Genomic DNA, 20,533 nt, shown 5'->3' on the forward strand with positions numbered 1-20,533 from the left:
GGATGTTTTTCTCCTCGCTAAATGTAAACATCAAACTCAATTTAACTAATATCAAAACTACTTAGCATAAGTGGGAAAAGGAGTTGCAATAGAGATACTAGTTTTGCTAGGATCCGTTGGAAAAGGTAGAGAACAGCTTCATGGTGTTTTCAGGGGTGGGAGACAACAAGCCAGCTGGCTTGCAAATTCTAGACCTTAATAAGGGCATCTCCCTGGCTTTGGTTCTTAACTAGGCCATGCTCTGGCTTTATATAAATCCCTCAGTCATGCAGTGGGGTAGAAGGATTCTGCAAGGGTGAGGCTGAGCACTGCTGTGCTGTAGTCTGTTCCTCATCACCTGAGTGAGAGGGCACATTGTTCAGAGAAACTGAGGCTGCAACGAGTAGCAGGGATGAGAAATTATGGTCCTTTAGGGCCCACTTTTTCTGGCAGCAACAGTATAGAATTTTTCTTCCAATTTAGCAATGGAGAATGGAAGCACTAAGAGCCTACATATCTGGGATTTAGAGCAGGGCTGGAAACTACCAAGCCATGTATTTATTGAATCAAGTGAAAATGCATAAGCCTCTTGGTACTTTATTAAATTTATTAGTATGATAAACTCATAAGAATTTTGATTCAAAATTATGACAGTTATGGGAAACATTTTCTCACACAGTTATCTTAATACTATGTATTTTTTGGGGTGTTCTTAATACGTAACTATATAATTTGATTGATTTTTTAAAGAGATTATTTTTACAGGAATAATGATTATTGGTTTTGTATGATGGAGCACAGAAAAGACAGGCTCAGAGTTTTTCTCTCATGGTTTTGGTTAATTTGAAGGTTTTATAAAAGCAATCTAACACAACAAATTACAAGAAAATTTTCTTACATAACTTCTGTTAAATATTTACAGTTTGGCTGTTTCACATATTACTGGAATAGTTTATTGCTTTCTGTTTGTCTGTGTTGGATTAGAAGAATGTACTTCAAACATTTCAAGTCCTGTAATAACATCATAGTTCCATCTGCCTTGCAGTGTCATTTACTCATTCAAATTGAGATGACTGTAGGTGTCAGACTGTGTGATCTGTTTCGAAGGGAGAAAGAGCACTTCAGTGGAATTTCCTATGTACCATGTTTCACTGGATTATACTGGGTTACTGTGCCACAGCTTGTTATACCACATTGCAACTAACATGTCATGACAGAAATAAATCAGTAAGGATACAAGGTACTACAACACTTAGCTCTGGCAAATGCATACAAAGCTGAAAATGAAATGGCACTGAAATAGATGTTGTATCTCAATAACCATAGTTTTTTTTTCACCAATAGTTTTCATACAATGACTCTAGAATTTTACACTGACAAAAGGCTGTCATGATCTGAACTGTGGGTCCAGGCAGAGGTTAAGAATCTCTCTGAAATCTTGAGAAACTGTTACTCTGAATGTCACACTTCTGAAAAAAAGTTTTCTTCCTAATATTGAACTTCTAAACACTTTACTGTTATTATGACCCCTGTTGCACTCCATCAGGTTGCAAATATCTCAGTAGTGGGTGCTATCCAGATATACAGGAAGATACATAATACGATTCAGCATAAGTGACTTGAAATTTGAAAGTGTTAGGAAGAAAGCTGGAAGTCCTGAAAAAGCTACTTTTGATGACAATCAATAATAATAATAAAAAATTCATTCTGATGAGCCTGTAAGTTACAGCCTAACAACCTTTTCTATCAGGGGATGCTGCAGAGCTTCCCAAAGGAGGTAATGTCATTGTCTCTGTTTTATAGAAAAGGACAAAAACGGATGAATTTGTTCAGTATGACCCAGGAGATGAGTGGCCAAGGCTAGACCATGGTTAATGTCATCATAGAACTGAGTAAATACTACTTTGTCTGCTCAATGGGGTGTGCTTTCAATGGTTTCTGATGACACTTTCCTAGGAATTGCAACATAGTCAACATGTACTCAAATGCCACATTAAAACTGGTTGCCTGTAATTTTCCTCCTTTTATTTTTAAGGAAGGGTCTCAAAAAAATTATGATATTGCTGAAATATTATATACTTCTAAGAATTTTAGCTATTGGAATAATCTTTTTTTAAAGAATTTTGTGCAGATGAAGTTCTTGACATTAGCAATTTGCTCATTTTTTTTCTTTTTGAAAGCTTTTACTTCAGAGGCAAATTCAAGTATCTTCTTTCTGGGAATATTGTTCCAAACAATTTTTTTTTCCTGATAATTGGTCAGAAATAGAGGCCAATAAATGCCTACAAGAAATTATCAATCTTCTCTACTTACACATCTTATTTTATGTTTGGTTACATTAAGATAACACATATATGATTTACCACTGTTTAAATGTGAGTTTTGTCTTGAAACACATCAGAGTTACTAGCACTCAATAAAAACAAATAGAAAATCAGCAACAGGCAGGAAGAATTCTTACAAATAGAATTAGTGGATGTCTCAGAGATTTTATCCAGTAACATGCCTGGATGGTATCTGTGGTTCATATCCAGATGCATCTTCATATGGAGACTGATAGTTATCCTTCAAAATGGGATGGTCATCAGCTAATTTCTAAGACAGGTTGCCAACACAGAAGGACAGGAATAGGAAAGAATGCTGTAGGCATGACTTCTTCCCAAATTAGAGGAACCTGCAGTCCTGTGAAGTTTCCTCTGTAGAGGGTATCTGGACAGAACTAGACATTTGGAAGTTAAGTACATGTATATTGCATTCCTCAGTATATTGGCATATATTTTTCACGTATTTTTAATGGCCAGATACAGAAGATTTGCAGGAAATCTGATGGTGTCCACATTTGCTAGTATCCATTATACCCAATTAGGAAATGCTGCAATTGTAGAAAGAATAGGCAGCCTGTATATTATGAATTCTGGTGTGAGGCAATAAACATGAAAGTTCTTTGACTGCCTGAGGGCTGTCTTAAGTGCTAGGCTTTTGATCTTAGTGACAGTTTTAAAACCCTTAAGCAAACCAGAACTAGGAATAAAAAAGCTGACAGCTATGGTTCACCTCTCTGTCTCTCTTTGCCTTCCTATTATCCTAAACCCTTGAAGATCTTTGGAGTGAGACACAGCTCATACTGCACATATGAAACAGCACTCATCATGTGTCTCCTGGAAGTGCACTATATATGTCTTTTTTACTTCTCTCAGGTTATTGAGATGACTAAAAGGTATGACCCTAAAGATATGAACACATTACTGAAAGAGCTAAGGTGGTTCAAGTTTACAGTGTATGCTGGTGTCCCTATATCTTCATGAATATTGACATCTTGTTGCTATCTTATAGTATTCAGGCAGCTTGCAATTTATGATGTGAAGCCAATGAACTACTTTGTAGGGAAAAAAAAAGCTCTTGATAGGAACAGGGAAGGCTTATAGACCACATAAATAAAAATATAATTTTATGATACAATAGTTATTACATGTCTAGAAAGTTTCATGTTACAGTTGGTGAATGAAAGCAGATAAAATCTGAACATGTCAGGTAAATAGTAAGTCTATTCTGGCTATAGATGTTGTTGCTTTAATTACGACATTCATCATCACTCTAGAAAAAGCCAAAATCTCTGAGTGTAGATATATATACACTCAGATTTTATGTGCAAACACAAATATCTTTTTACCAATGCAGCCATGTAACTGTGATTTTTGTAGGTATATATGGAAAGATATGTTCAAAACAGGGTTATAACACCTACTACAACATAAGCTATTAAGATTTTTTATGGAAACTCTAATGCCATCTATACAAATTCTTTATCACAATCAGTTCTGCTGAATAGCTGCATGGGGAATTGTAAAGGCAGTAGATGAGCCATTCCAATGATGGCCTTGGAGGACATTGTAATGATCTATTGTCTGAGACTGTCAGTGCTGTGGCTTCTATACTCTTTTCTCCATATACCACTTTCTAAAGTCATCATAGTTTATTGATGAGAATGACTGATTGTATATTTGGAAGCATTGCTGACAGAAATTATGCTCTAACTATTGCTGAGAAAGTTTTCAACTTACTGACTGCAGGTGAAATGGAAGTAAAAAATAAATAAAAATAATTTTCTGTGATAGCAGATGATAAATCTTCAGTATATTTTTAATATTGTTGGCTGACAAACTAATAAATCATTGCACTTAAAAGAATCTACTTAAAACCAGTTAGACTTCTCTAACTGCAGGGAAATTTTCTCTTGATTTCAAGATTAGAACAGAGTCATAGTGAACTGTGTTTGTGGTAGATGAAGTGCTCCTTTCTTTAATTTGGCAGGCTAACATTAGACTAACATTATTCACTGAGTTTCTGTGAAAGATGTAAGAATCCACACTGATTTTTTAAAGACCTGTACTGTTAATGGACTTACAATGTTTGGTCAGAATTGCTCCTGCTGTAGTATATATGCACACACAGTATGCATAATATAGTAGCAAACAGGTAAATAATATATAAACACAGTTAACGGGGATGTAGTGGGCAATAAAAATATATTTCAGGTTTCCCAAAGCAACATTTTAGCAATACCCTCAATCTGGATTTGATTGTTTTAGTTTAATTAAGCCTGCTAGCTGAGAACTACGAAAAAGATTGTGGCAAAAAACAAATTATGGAAGAGATTAAATGATTCAAAATTTTAAAGGTAGACAGAAAGGAACACTGTTTTTCTTACTAGGTCCAGAATCAACAAAGGAAAATGACAGTGTGATTGTAAGAATTGATCTGGCTCCTGGGTCCCTCTGAGCAATGAGAAAAATATTTAAACTGCAAAAAAACATATAATGTATAACTGTAATATTGTATTTTAATGCCAAATATTTCTAAGTTTGAAAGCCTAATAAGCTGGTGAGTAATGGAAAATTAAAATTTCAGCACTGTAAGCTTTTCCAAGAATGATTTAGAGTTATGTGCATCTTTTTAAGTTCCTCTCTAGAAAGTATTCCCTGTTTTGAAAAGGTACTATGTAAGAGCTTTGCTAAATGATATTTCACTGAATAGGAGCTGTAGAGCTGTTACATTGAATGTGCCAAGCTTTTCAATACATAGTTAACTTCTAAAAAATTCACTATTATCCTGTTCCTTATATTTGATGATGTTGATAAACCACTGTCAACATTAAACTTTAGTAGTTTCAATGACAGAAATCACACCAAGCAATGTAACTAAGTCTAGATTCATACAGCTGAGTAACTATCTCAGAACCAGCCAGTTCACAAACAAAAATTTTAAACTCCCAGCAGAATTAGAATTTGGAGCTTGATAGAGCCTGGTCTAAACATAAAATAGATGTGATGTGAAACTCCAAGAGCTACTATCTAAACACAGGAAAGAGTAGTCTCAGAATCTTGCTCTAGGATTGAAACCCGTCATATAACATAGAGACCTTATTTTAGAGTAGTCTTTTATAAAGTGCTTTTATAGAAATTTTGATAACAAAAGTAATTGTTTTATTCTGTGTTTATAACATAGCATGTTTATTAATGCACAACAATGAAACAATTATAATGTATAAATATGGTATAGGATAGTATTTTTTAAGAAACAGAAAGGTTCATTTAATTTGATTGAGGTTTTCCTGCCCAAAATTTTCAATGAGAGCAAAATTATTTTGTATTATATACAGAAAAAAAAAAAAAGGCCAGGGAAAAATATTGGTACAGATTAACCTGTGTGTACAGTGGTTGTAGTGTAAATGGACTTTCCTTTGTGCATACAATGATGTTATCTTTAGCAACCTATGTTGCTTAGTAGAAGCTCCTTAATTTACTACCATAACTGCTTCAAAACACTCCTCATTGCTTTCTTTTCAAACAGCCTTTTTTTTTTTCCTGGTACAGTTGTGATGACCTTGATAGGTATTATATCCTCTTTTTATTGTCCTAATGCCCCACTTTAAACCTTGATAGGCTGATGATAATTTCCTCACTGTGTTTGTAGGTGGTGACAATTTTGATAAGGTACTTTGACTTCTGTAGTATTTCAGATTAAAATTTTATGCAGTATCTCATTTGATTATTAGTTTATTAGTTCTAATATTTAGTGGAACATCAGTCAGGTCAAAGTGAAGGCAGAATCAATAAAGAATAAATAATGAATAGAGAGTTATTATGCATAAAGAGACATTACCACTCTTTCTGAATTATTTTTTCTGTTACAACAGAAAGACCAACTCTATTATTTTTTCAAGGACACTTCACACACTTCACACATTTGCATAAAATCATTTTATTAAAATCAATAGAAAAAAATATGAGAGTTATCCATTAAAATAAATGCTCAATTACTCAGTTAGTAAAGAATGTGTTCCACATATCCAACTGACCTGTGTACCTAAAAAATCCATTTCAAATTTTTTTTTTTTTTGTTTTAGTGGAATTTTAAATACCTAACTTACCAATGAATTCTTAATTCAGTAAGCCAAGAAGTTGAGTATTAATCCATTGATTGTTAATAATCTGGGAAACATCTGATAAAAACAAACCCATACTGAATCATCCTCTGAATCTTCACTTACGTATTCCAAAAGAGGGCAGCAAATGTCTGCTTATCCAGTGCTTTCCAGTTCTGGTCAGCAGTGGTCACTGATGGCAGGCTGATGCAGACCTTTCTTCTATTCAAATCTTAAAGCACCTGTTATGAATAGGAAGGATTTTTCAGGGAAGGAATGAAAGCCCTATTGGCTCATCTGAGAAATCCTTCAAAATATTAGCAGAAGGAAGTCGCTGCATGTTAGATGTTTCCTTTATTTTATTACAGGTCTAGTAAAATGTGATTCAGAGCAGACACAACAAAATAATCTGTGCAGTTCATAAGAAAAAGTCGCATGATTTCTTTTACACCAGTATGCAATTTCCCCTTTTTTTTCTCTTTTCTGATACTGAAAACATTGTTTAAATATAAATAGAGAGCCCTCCCTAATCCAAAGATACATGCAGAAAGCAAACAAAAAATTCTTTGCAGTATGGAATTTGATTTACAGTCCAGTAAGGGGTTTGTAGAACCAATGTGCATTTTCAGAAAGGATGATGAAAAAAATCAAGGAAGAAATTAAAAATTTCTTATTCTAACTTAATACTTTGGGTCCAAAGATTTTGCTCAGAGAAAAATCTGAAAAAATAATGGACATATATATAAATTATTGAGTATTTAACTGTTCACATAGAGATGGCTTACTATCTCTCATGGCTGTGAACGTGTATTGTTATGTTTCAAATTGCATACACCTATGCATGCTTTTGTGAATTTCCTTTCAACAACTACATTTTCTACTTGTTTGCATGGATGCTTATTAGAAAGTAGCAAGTCTTAAACAAAGTAGAATAAAAAAGGAAAAAAAAATACTACCATATACTGCCAAGAAAATAAAAGTAATATCTCTCTTTTTAATAAAGAGATTAAAATTGGAATTTTTAACAATTCTGGTATATCTCCAATTTTTTTTGAAATCTAGAATGATGCATTTTAAGAAAAATAGGATCTTAAATATAATGACACAATAGGCTGGCTTTTACAGATTTGGAATATATTTTATTGAACAGTGTGTAGGAAGGGCTAGCAAGGATAGAAGGTACAACTATATTCTGATGTCAAAAGACACATGGTGCATTAAGAATAAAATACCTTGTTGGTAAATTTTTGTAGTGTTGTACTATTTCAATTCTATGCATTTTTTAAGTATGGGAGAAAGCTCTCACCCTGTCCATTTTTAGTCTGTTTTCTAGTATATTAATATTGTTTGTCTCTCCTTTAAAAGCATTTGGATTTTCTGTCTCTTAATTCACTTGCTACTAGTTACTGAAGGTTATGATTAAGACTTTGTGTACTTTGCAGAAATGCTCAGAGCAGGGCTAAATTCAGACTTAAATTAGCCTCCCTGGGACCTTGTCCAGCTGACGTTTCAAGACTTGCAGTAATAATGGAGGTTTCACAGCTTCTCTAAGTGACCTGTTCCAGTGTTTAAACACTTCTAGAGGAAGAATTGGCGGTACTTCCAGCTGGAATTTCCCGTGTTTGACTTCGTATCTGTTGAACTTTTACATTCCACTCTGCACCCACCAGAAGAGTCATCTGTGTCTTAGTAGCTCCTTTTCAAGCACAAATACATCTATGGGAAGACTTGACCAGAAAAACAAACTATGAACTAATTTTTAAGACATTATCCACTGGGTCCCACTCTGCCAGCTGGGCAGCAGACTGCACAGATATAGGAAGGTACTCTCCCTCAGGCTAGGACACTGCATTTGCCTTTGTTAAGCTCATGAGGTTATTGTCTGCCCATTCCATCATTTGAGCATAATGACCTTCAGATATACACGAGGAAGGAGAAATGTACTGTCCATAACTGTGATGGACAGAAAAAGAGGTCATGGCCTACATTGCAGCAAGAGAGTCCTAGGTTGCTATACAGTCCTACGATGTTATTTGTCTGCTATATGGACAAATCAAGTACTAGAGTGTGAAAAACTGAAACTGGTCACTTAGAAGACCAGACATTCAGTAAAGAGAAACATAAATCAGATCTCTTCCAGTACAGCTGGTTCTTTAAGTGGACCTTAGGCTTTCACTTCAGGTTGATTCCCCAAATGATGAAAAACTTCAGTTTTCCTTATATCACGCATTTCCATAAGGAAATATGTCTTTCTTATAAATATAACTCTAACAGAAATACCTGTATTTCATTTATTCAGAGAAGAAATATCCATTTTCTAATACTAGACTAAAATTATCAAAGTTAGAAGCAAATGGAAGTTAGTCTGATTAGATAGAATTGGAAGTTGTTTTGCTTTCCCTCTTATTTTTTTTTTTTTTTTTACTTATGGAGCAATTGCTCATTTAATTCAGCATTTTTTAATTCTCACTCAGTAACTAAATAAATGTAAACAATTACAATGCTTATGTTGCTACTGCAACTAATTGTAATATTAAATTCCCCCTGTGAATGGAATTTTAATGTTCTTGGTGGCATTTTGTCAGCAATTTTCCTGCTGTTTAAAAGATCACTGTCTAATGGGATTAAGGTGGATAATCAAATCTCAAACTGGAATTAGGCTATGAGGTTTAAATGCCTGGGGAATACCTCCTTACTAAATATGAATGAAAGATGTTCAGTGCAAGCCGAGGAGAAAATAAATGGAAGGCTGCATTTTTATGCTATGGTGTTATCTCAAATATTGACAAGAAATCTGGATTCTTTTCCTGACAGTCAGACCATTAGACAATTTATCATTCAATGTCTGGGACTGAAATAATATTTCAAGAGGTTTTATGGTATGTTACATTACTTGGGGTATGTTGCTGATTCCTTAGGATTTTAGATTTTGACTTTGTCTACAATTTTTAGTGTTGCATTGAACCTGTTACTGATGTTTTAAAAAATATTAAGCATTACTTATTGGCACAGACAATTTTTGGGAATTAACTTAAGTCTGCTCTTTCAAACACAGTTCTGGACTTTGTGCATGTTCATGTAGCTGGGAGAGTTGGGGTTAAAAAATATGCCTGGTGTTCAGTGTTCATGACTTCCTCCATGTGATATGCATGTGGGAACTGTGAAACTTTTTAACTTCTTAAAATTGCAAAAAAAAGTGATAGAAACTGATTTCATATATGAGTATTAATTTACATAAGTTGAAATAATAAAAGGAAAAAAAGAGACACATGTAAACACCTGTGAATTGCTATCAGATATGTTTGAGTGTAGTTTGTAAGCCGAAACAAACTGATAGGCAGAAGTCAGCCTGTAGAAGACTGCAAATATCAGGAAAGTGTCTTCTGTGTTTGGTTTGGTATAATCTACAGGAATAAAGCCTGTAAGGTGTTTTCTCCCTCAGCTTCCCTTGCTTCAGTGTTTTATCCAAGAAAAATAATTTTTCCATCAGAAATAAAAGGATAATAGTGTTTATTTAGTTGATGGTGATGATAGCAGTTGATACAGGTATTGAAAGAAGACCAAAATACAAATTTGGGAAAAAACTTGAGCTGAATATTTATACACTATAACTGAGATCAGTAGATGACACGTGTCCTTTGTAGTTTCTATGGAGATAAACAAATATAAGACATGTACACTACTGCTCAAATGCAATTGTCCAGAATATTTTCTAAATTATTCCATGCAATTTTCTTATTTCTAGACTAAGAAGTGTCCTCCAGTAGTACAGAGGCCATCTTCTCAAAGATAATAATGTTTATATACTAATACCTGGAACTATACTGACATATACCACCATATATCCTTGCAGTAGTACATCTGTAAATAACTGTGAAAATTAATTTAATGCACATTAAAATTGCAATTAGATGCTGACTTGTTAATATATTTTGAAAAGATTTTTCACAATTGGTTAAATTCCAATCTGAGATCAGGGCTATTTAATGAATTTCAATTCAATGTATTTAGCCTTAATTGTTTAAATCCAATTATTTTAACTTAATTAATAGGCTGATTGTTTTATTACAACTGTTTAATACTTACATGACTCCTCTAAAACACTAACTTTAGACTTGTTATTAGCTCCAGAAAGTCAGAGGAGTGTGAGACTTTATGTATCTGTTACTCCACTAAACCTCTTTCTAAATTTTTCCTAATGACACTTTAAAAAACTGAAATTAGTATGAGTATTCCAAATACCTCTATGGCAGCTGAGTAATATTTTTAGCATTAACTGTTTTAATCAGAATTTTTTTTGGAGCTGTCTCACTTTTGTTTTCAGGACTGGAAGAAAATATTTACTAATGAGGAAAGGCTTTTTTTTCCCTCCATCCCTCCTTCCCTCCTTTCCTCCCTCCTTTCGTCCCTCCCTCCCTCTCTCCCTCCCTTCCTCCCTCCAATTCATCTTAAATTATTTAATTTGAAGATATGTATTACAGTGCTGTCAGTAGCTCTTACTGAATGTTTCATTTTAAGGATTGAAATTTTGATTTTACAGAAAATCTGATGAACTGTGGGTTTTCAAGATTTTATTTTAAGGGGTCTGCAGGCATATTACTAAATATGAATTACTGTTTACAGATGTAATTCAGACATAATTTCTGACACTGAAAACTAAACCACAAACTAATTAGAGGAAAAAAATCAACTTGTTTTGGGCTTTGATCATTTAATCACTTTGATGCATGTCTAATTTCTACAAATTAGGAGAAACTACACTAGTATCCTCAGATTGTCCTGTGTGCTCCATAGATATGTCATAAAACATAATTTCCACAAGAATAATTTACTGAGGCAGTATAAAGGAAGAATAAAATCAATAGCAGAAATGGCAGATGTCACTGTTTAAAATTGTAAGGACTCACATATATATGTTATTTAAGATGGCTTAAGTTTTACTAAGATGGGCTAAGTTTTAAAGAAAAAAACCTGAGTAGAAATTTAGAAATTTAGAAATCACAATCCACATGCTTAGGATAAGTACTGCTGCTCTCCATCTGGTACAAAAGGTTTTGCTTAATGATTTCCCTAGAGCTGTATTGGTGTATATTGTTTGAGAATATAACCCACAGCTTCCAGACTTCAGCACCTCAACAGTGCAAACAACATACAGTAGAACTGTGAATGAATAAAAATGAACCAGCCCATTTTTACATGGTCACAATCATACAAAATAAAAACTGATCTATGAAAAAGGGGTGGAAACACTTGGTGGCAGTGAAGTGTCAACAGCAGCCAAGGTCTTTGCATTTGCTCACTGTCTTTTTCACAGTGTGTTATGCTCTGTGTAATATATTTACTCTGGATACATGTTTGCCAAACACAGGGGAGACAAGGGGTTCAGAAAACCAAATTTTGCATCTTATAATATTTACGATGTTCTCATATACACACAGCCAGGGCATTGAAAATACAGACTAAAATGGTCTTGCAGAAGCAAGGGCTGGACTGTCTTTTCTAAAGCGGTGGCTGTGCAACTCAGATGGACATAGTTAAATATGTCAGTAGAAGCTGAGATCTCAATCTCAGAATTATCAGGTCAATTATCCCACCCACTGCTGTTCTTTAGTTTTCTGGTGGTCACCCAGTATCACACAAGGATGTTAGAAATTTAAAGCATTGTGCTTTGTCTTGCCTCTTTCAACACAGAACATTATATGCAGTACTTGGATACCTATTGGGATAGGGCATAACCATGCCCCAGCCCTGGTCTCTGTGGGCATTTCCCTGCTGATGTACATGATAAAATTGATGATAAGTGCGTTAATGCACCTTTTGCTGCTGATATTACTGATTGAACAAGGCTTTCTGTTCTTCATCTCCACCATTTTCCTAGCATTTTGCTGCCCTTCTTCCCCATTCCTGTTTTGCATATCAGCTGAGAGATCTCTGATTGCCGATTAACTCTGTTGAGTCTCCTGAAAAATAAGCAATTTTCTCAACTTTGAATGTCATATGTTCAGATTGCAAGTTATGATGATAATAGTACATTTAGTTCTAAAGTGTTTTGTACCCACTTTCATTGCTTATTCAAGTTCTATAAATAAGAAATTTTGAAATGCATCTCTTTTCTACTGCTGTTGATTGACTGAGCCCCCTGAGGCATGTGTGTCCAAAAGATTCAATGCTATGACAAATTTTCCAGCCTTAAGTTTACAGGAGACATGCTATGAACATCAGCAGTGGATTCATAATAAAGAAATGTAGATATGATAACATTTACTAGCTGTGCAAAGAAACAATATAATTTATTGAAACAATGGAGGGTAATGAGGCATTGTAAGAACCTCTCCTCTCCATTTAATTTCTTCCCTCTTAGTGTAGATTGCAAGCTTTCACCTATCTATTGAGACAACAGTAAGTTGCTCATGCTCTGTGTCATTTTTAGGATCATAGTTAATGAAAGAACTTGGCTGGGCCATTTAATGATGTTAGTTCCTTTTTTGTTTGGTCACTGAGAAGTCTGCTGTTTTCATCCAGCAAAGTGGAAAGTCTCACTAGTTGAGTGTGATCTTTTCATTGCTTCCTTGAAGGCTGTATCCCTAAAGAATGCAAACACAATTGAAGGGCCATTGATGTTTATTCCTTTACAGAACATGTCAAGAAGTGTAAGGTAGGCGCCACAGTCTCCAGCATTACACCCCATAGTAGTTGACTGTTGACACGGCATAGAAACATAACCTACATAATATTAATAAGAAATACCATGATTAGGGAAGTTGATCTATCTAGCTATCTAGCTATCTAGCTGTCTAGCTATCTAGCTATCTATAACTATATCTACTCTATCTATATCTATATCATCTATCTATATCATCTATATCTATATCATCTATATCATCTATATCTATATCATCTATATCTATATCTATATCTATATCTATATCTATATCTATATCTATATCTATCTATATCTATATCTATATCTATATCTATATCTATATCTAATCTATATCTATATCTATATCTATATCTATATCTATATCTATCTATATCTATATCTATATCTATATCATCTATATCTATCTATATCTATCTATATCTATCTATCTATCTATATCTATATCTATATCTATATCTATATCTATATCATCTATATCTATATCATCTATATCTATATCTATATCTATATCTATATCTATATCTATATCTATATCTATATCTATATCTATATCTATATCTATATCTATATCTATATCTAATCTATCTATATCATCTATATCTGTATCATCTATATCTATATCTATATCTATCAATCATATATATGTGAGACTATGCCACTCTAGCAGTTATGTTAATTGTGATGGCTGAAAAAGCAGCCAACAGCTGAAAGTGAATAGTAATTATCAGCATCACCCAAATTTATACCAGCAGTGTCCAAATTCAAATATATAAAGAAAAAAGGAATAAAAATCAACATACACAGATCTGTAGCATTGCATTCCTTGTGGCAACATTAATTACTTTAAACAATAGATTTTGTTGATGGTTGTTTATTTTTTGCTTGATTATAAAAATAAATTCTAAAGTACAGTTTCATAAAGTGCTTAGAGAATGTCATCCAGAGGGACCTGGACAAGCTCAGGAAGGGGGCCCATGGAAATCTCTTGTGGTTTAACAAGACCTGGTATAAAGTGCTGCACCTGGCTTGGGGCAGTCCTTGGTGCCAGCCCAGGCTGGGCATGAGCAGACCCAGAGCAGCCCTGCCCAGAAGGGCTTGGGGGTGCTGTGGGTGAGAGGCTGCACATGGCCCGGCCATGGCACTCACAGCCCAGAGAGCCAAACGTGTCCTGGGCTGCATCCAGAGCCCCGTGGGCAGCAGGGGAGGGAGGGGATTCTGCCCCTCTGCCCTCATAGAGAGTCCACCTGAGCACTGTATTCAGCTTTGGGGCCCCAGCACAGGAGGGACATGGACTTGTTGGAGACATTCCAGAGGAGGCCACAGCGATGATCAGAGGGATGGTACACTTTCTTATAAGGAAAGGCTGAGAGATGTGGGAGTGTTCAGCCTGAAAAATAAGAAGGTTTTAGGGTGATCTGATTGTAGCCTTCATGAAGGGAGCTTACAGGAAAGATGGAGAGAGGGTGTTAACAACAACATGCTGTGCCAATGCATGACAATATGCACTGGCACAGGCTGCTCTGGGAATTGTTGATGCCCCATTCCTGGAAGGGTTCAAGGCCAGCTTGGATGGAGCACAGACCAGCTTGGTCTGGCAGAAGGCATCCCTGCCCATGGCAGAGAAGTGGAACTAGATGATCTTTAAAATCCTTTCCAATCAAGCCGATCAATGATTGTGAGATAAGTTACAATATGTAACTTAGTTGTAGTGATTGCCCTACCAGAGAGAAACAGGGCATCAGGAAAAGCTTTAGATTTTAATACCAGAAATGTTTACCTCATGAAGATCATTAGACTGAAAACTTAGAGGTGTCATGTAAAGCTGCACATCCTTTAGATTCCCCTAGTTAGTAATGTTCTTTAGATTGTGATATACTTCCATGAAATGTATTCCTGCTCACCTTTCCTATCAATCCTTCCCACTGCATCTAAGGATGAAAAAAGGATAAAATTTGATTGATAGTGTTTTTGAGAATTATATTTTATAATATAATCTTCTATATGACAAAATGCTGCTTTTATAAGAAAGATCTTTATTTATAGATGATGCACATTCTGAGGAGATCCAGAGCCACATAAATTTGACTGTTTTTTCTTTCTTTCTTTTTTTTTTTAATTTTATTTAACTTTTTATAGATTCTGCTAGGTTATAAATGAATTCTGCATGATAGTATCTGTTCCTTTAGAGAAAAAAGTTTTAAAAATATTTTAAAAATTAATCATGACATATATTTTTAAGTTCTCTGAAATAATTTTTGAAAGTGAAATATTTGGAAGCTTTTTTGACATTTAATAATACTTTTTAATCCTCACTAAGCAGTCATTTTACACAAGAGTACTAAAATTAATGATCTGGTGAAAAAGAATAATTTTTGAAAATTCTTATGAATCCCCAGGGAAATGCACTCAGTGGGTCAAATAGTATTTTCACTTATACCTCTGTGTACACAGAACCGCTTCCCTGAAAACTGCTTGATTCCTTACACCATAGTGCAAGGAAGAGGCTATGGGAAAAGGTTATACATCCAGTTTAATGTTACTCTCCAAAAGAGTAATATTTGCAGCTCAGCATTTATATTAACAAAACAAGGGCATGGATTATCTGAGAACAAATTCCTTTTACTTTTATGAACTAATATCAATAAGTGCAGCACTGAAAGAATTGATTCCTCCCACAATTGACTGCAATTTCAGTCTGTACCATGGCCTGTTTCACCTTTGTTGCACAATATAAACTGACCCCAGCTGCATTTCTTCATTGCTATTGGATTTTCTGTCTCCATTCTTTTTGTCAGAGTTTCTCATGAGTCCATTTGGTCTTGAAGAAAGGTTTCTTTCTTTCTCCCTGTATTGTTTAGTGATGGAAGTGCTGTCTAAAATTCATTCTTTCTTGTCTACCTGTGTTTTTGTTAAAATTCTCCTCTCTCCTTTACACCCTTTCCTCTCCAAGGCTCTGGCAGTTTCTGGTCTCCTACTTTTGTTATGCTGGGCCTCCTGGTAGGTGGTGAGTGCTCCTCCATTGAGGACCAGTAGAGTCAATTTTCAGAGGCCTGAAAATCATGTGTGTATTCTGTTGCCATTTTGCTATTCAAAAGGACTGGAGAATGAATCTGTGCTATTCAAATCTGTTTGAATCATGACCCAGGTTTTTACCCATTCCTTGTTTAACATTTATCGTTTAACAATAAAGCCTCTTGTGAAAGTTATACACATAACAACTATTAGGAAAAGGAAGAAAAAATGAAACTTCTCAAAGGAGTGCATCATACTAAACTCTTAAAAACTGTATCTATTCATATTTGGAAGAGTATTAGATTTTTTTTTTTATTTTTAACACAGCGTGAATTACCAAATAAATATCTTGAAACTAATCCTAAAATAATGAATAATACTTGACGTCTAACCAATCTTTTATTTTGACAAGTTTTGGTACTTTTATAAGAATTGTTAAAACTGAATATGAAATAATATTTGAAAGTAAGCTTATTTGGAAACTGTCAGAACAGTGAGTTTACATTTTAGTTAACAAAAAGTTACATTTCCCATATTGTTTGCACAGCAAAAGCACACATGTGATAATGATCCCTTTTTTCCTCCTTGCTCCTACTTCTCCTCTTTTACGCACTTTACCCTGTAATATGACAAACTTATTGGGTTTGTTTCCTGCAAAGAAGATCTGAATATGGAGTAGGTCATCATACTATCTAACAAATGTTATTTCAGATTACAGACTAAGTATATACATGTGATCTTACACAGGATTTCTGAAATAGCTGTTTCATGTCCACCTCTCTGGACACTTGGCTCACTGCAAGAATATTGCCCTTCCAAAAAGGTCTAAACTCAGCTTAGGTCTGGGCTTTCTACAAACACTACCTGCCATAGCAGTAATCACATATTTAAACCTTTGCTTACAGCTTGAGTGAATCATAGCTTAAAGTCCCTACTGAAGAACTAGCTGCTGCTGGTGGATGCATCTGCTTTTTTTCTGACCAAAGAGTAATGCTATGGTCTTAAAAAATGCCCGGGAAACAGGAAATATTTCAGAATTCAGGTGGAATAAGGACTACTTAGTTCCTCTGTTAAGGAAGCCTGTTATAAGTCAAATGCTGGATAATTTAAAGTTACAGTACAAAATACAATGATTGCCTTTGGAAAGTTAACATCTCTTGCCCCCATGCATCAATAATTTATCACTATATTCGGTAGTAATAAACTGTGGATGCTTTGACACCTTGGTCAAATTAATGAAGAATGTTTTAATCATATTAATAGGATAACAAAATATATGAAAATAATTATTATCAACATTCTAGCTCTTATTACTAGCTATTTTTTATTTTAATAGTCTGTGTCTTGTTTTCTCTGATGTCTTCCAGAATTAGCTTATTTTAAATGGTATTTTTCATTCAGCCTTTTATCTTTATTCTTAGACTGTTGGAGTTTATAACATCAGTTTAATATCTCTCTCATGTTTTTCTCCTCTTATTTTAGTAGCAACAAATTTTCTTCAGGAACGAAGCTTTAATGTCTTTTAACGATGCGTCATTTACAGAAGAGTGCTCTGGTTGAAGCATATCCACTTCTGGTTTAATTAGACTGCTGCTCTTCTAGGTTCCTTTCATCTTTCAAAATATATCCTGCCATTCTCTATTTTCCTCTTGCACTTCTTCTATCTTATTTCTAATTATCATGAGAGTTGAAGAGCTTGCCTACTTTTAATGTTCTTTGGCTTCACAGAGCCTGTATCATAGCTTGCAGATAACAGGTGCTGGCAACAAACAAACCTGCTCAGTGAGTTCAGATATTTGTTTTTCCACAGGGAAAAAAAAAGAAAAAAGCAGACAAAAATGAAAGAACAAACTATGCATCATGAAAAAAGGAGAGACTCTTTACAATACAAGAGAGAGAAATATTGAACTTATTAAATTATTTACTTAGTAGTCCACTTGTATCCACACTAACATAAACTTTGTCTTGTTTCTTTAACCCTGGAGGGTAGCCATGTGATATAACATTAATGAGTTTCTCCGTGTTTTTGAATGTGCTTTGAACACATCTAGTCTCCCAAGTGTCTGTTGATCACAATCTTCATTTTCTGAAGACTACCCAGAGTCACACTTTAGCCTCTCTTTCATGCTTAAGATGAAGCATCTGCTGCCTGCTTTTTTCATTATCATCATAAAGAGCTAGAGTTTAAAAGCTAGAAGGATGGTGAAAGAGTGTTGCATGCACTTGAAAGGTAAGAGTCCTGGAAAACTGGCAACCTATGTGTGTAGAGTTTTTGCAGGGCTACCTTTTCTTCTTTTCCTCTGCCTTTTTCCCTCTTTCACAGAATTAACATTTATAGTGGTCTTGTACAACTGATTAGTGCATGACAAATTGACTGTTTTTTTCAAGCGGAGATATTTTATTCCATTTTAATTTTGTTTTTCAAAAATAATGTTGCCCAAAGAAGATGGGAGAAAATTGACCCTTTTCTTCTGAGTCTTCCAAATTTCATTTTTCTGTAATCTAGGTGAAAAATGAGAGCAAACACATTTCAAAGATCACTGTGGAAAGTATTGATGGTTTCTCTTCATAAATGAGAGAAGACTGACTAAAGAAAAATTAATAACCTTTGAGAAGTAGAAAACATAAATCTATTTGTTTCATAACACCATTATAAATGGCTCATATTTAGTTGTTGGCAATTTGCTAGATTAAGATTTAACACTCAGAAATCCACATTACTTATTTTAAAATCATTGAGAAATAATTTGAAATTAATTTCTATTTTTTTAAATTTTTATTATTGATAAAACTCTAAGTTACCGAATTAAAATTGGCAAATCTGGACAGCTGTTTGATCTTCAGTCAGTGAATCCAAACTTTCCAGTTAAAGTCAAAGTTTCACTGCTTTTTCACAAAGATGCAGTAGGTGATCATTTAGGATTAAACAATCTCTAGGAGGGAAAAAAAGACAGAAATGTAGAAGCAGTCACTGCTTTACAGAAAGGGAAGTGGAGCAGAGATATAGTGATTATAGTGATTCCTCATCTGTTTGTACAAAAATGCAGCAGTTACAGGAAACAAGAAGTTAAAACACTTTATGAAAAATTTCTCTTGTTTTGGATAATACTTTCAGAGTTGAAGCATCAGTAATTTTATTCCCATGAAATGCACACAATAGTATTATTGCTTTCCAAATGTGGTTTGTTTGCAACTACAAATGGCAACCTAAAATATAGTTCTTACTGTTCCCAAGTAATAACTGTAAGGAGACAACTGTCACACTTTTTTACATATAAAAAAATCCCATCTTGAAGTTCCTATCTGAACTTGTAGTAGTATGCTGCACAGATTTTAAAAATCACTGTAAAACAGAGAGTCATACCTTTTAGTCTCCGCAGTCCAGTAAATTTTCACTAGAATTTGATTTTTTTCTTTTTTTTCAAGAAAAAAACCCAAACAACTCCTGTATCATTGATTAAGTGAAAATTAGAACTTGCAATTAAGGTTGTTAAGTCCTAGTGAGCAGATTGGAATTGAGTAGAAATGTGTTTTCTAATACTGAATAAATATGTCATGCTTATACCAGTCCAGTAGCAAGTTACAATCAAAGACACTGTATTGTGCTCTACACTGTATTTAACCAAAAGAAATAATGACTTAAAATAAACAGATGCAACAAATTAACATAACCCAAACAAATAAGAATGAATTATTATTCCAGAATGAGAGAGTGATGGCAGATGGCTCTGTATGACATATCCAAGTTCCACTACCCATGTTTGATGTCAGCTTCTCAGTGTAAGATGGACTTTCAAATCAACAGAATATTAATAACCAACTTTATCCCTGCTGATGGTAGGGATCTTTAAGGGCAATCTTTAAGGTCTCTTTCAAACCAAAACATTTCATAAACCCATGATTCTAACTTCATCTGTGAATTTTTATCTGAATGACCACTTTTAATTTGGCTACATGTGAATCAGGAATGCTGACTCACATTAATAACTCCATTGTGAAGTCAAGGCCTAAAGGACTTAACTGCCCTTGATACCACCCAGTTCCATGCAAATGTATGAGATTTCCAAATATTTGGTGTATACACCAAAAATGTGATCACTCAATGTATGCAGGTGATGTGTACAGATCCAAAATCCAAGATGATACATGCAGACCATGTGCCTGTTTCACATGACAGAGAGACATATAGGAACTCTTCAACAACTATACAGTCTTCTCTGCTTTTATTACATATAAAGAAAAAAAAAAAAGGAATTTCTTCATTTGGCAATCAGTGTTCAATATTAGAATCATAGATCCATAAAATCATAGAATAATTTGGATTGGAAGGCATCTTAAAGACCACCTGGTTCCACCACCCCTGCAGGGAACCTTCCAGTAGACCCAGTGGCTCAAGGCCCTACCCAGCTTGGCCTTGAACACTGCCAGGGATGGGTCATCCATAGCTTCTCTGG

The sequence above is a fragment of the Lonchura striata genome, chromosome Z (genome assembly GCF_046129695.1).
Source record: "Lonchura striata isolate bLonStr1 chromosome Z, bLonStr1.mat, whole genome shotgun sequence".
NCBI lineage: Eukaryota > Metazoa > Chordata > Aves > Passeriformes > Estrildidae > Lonchura > Lonchura striata.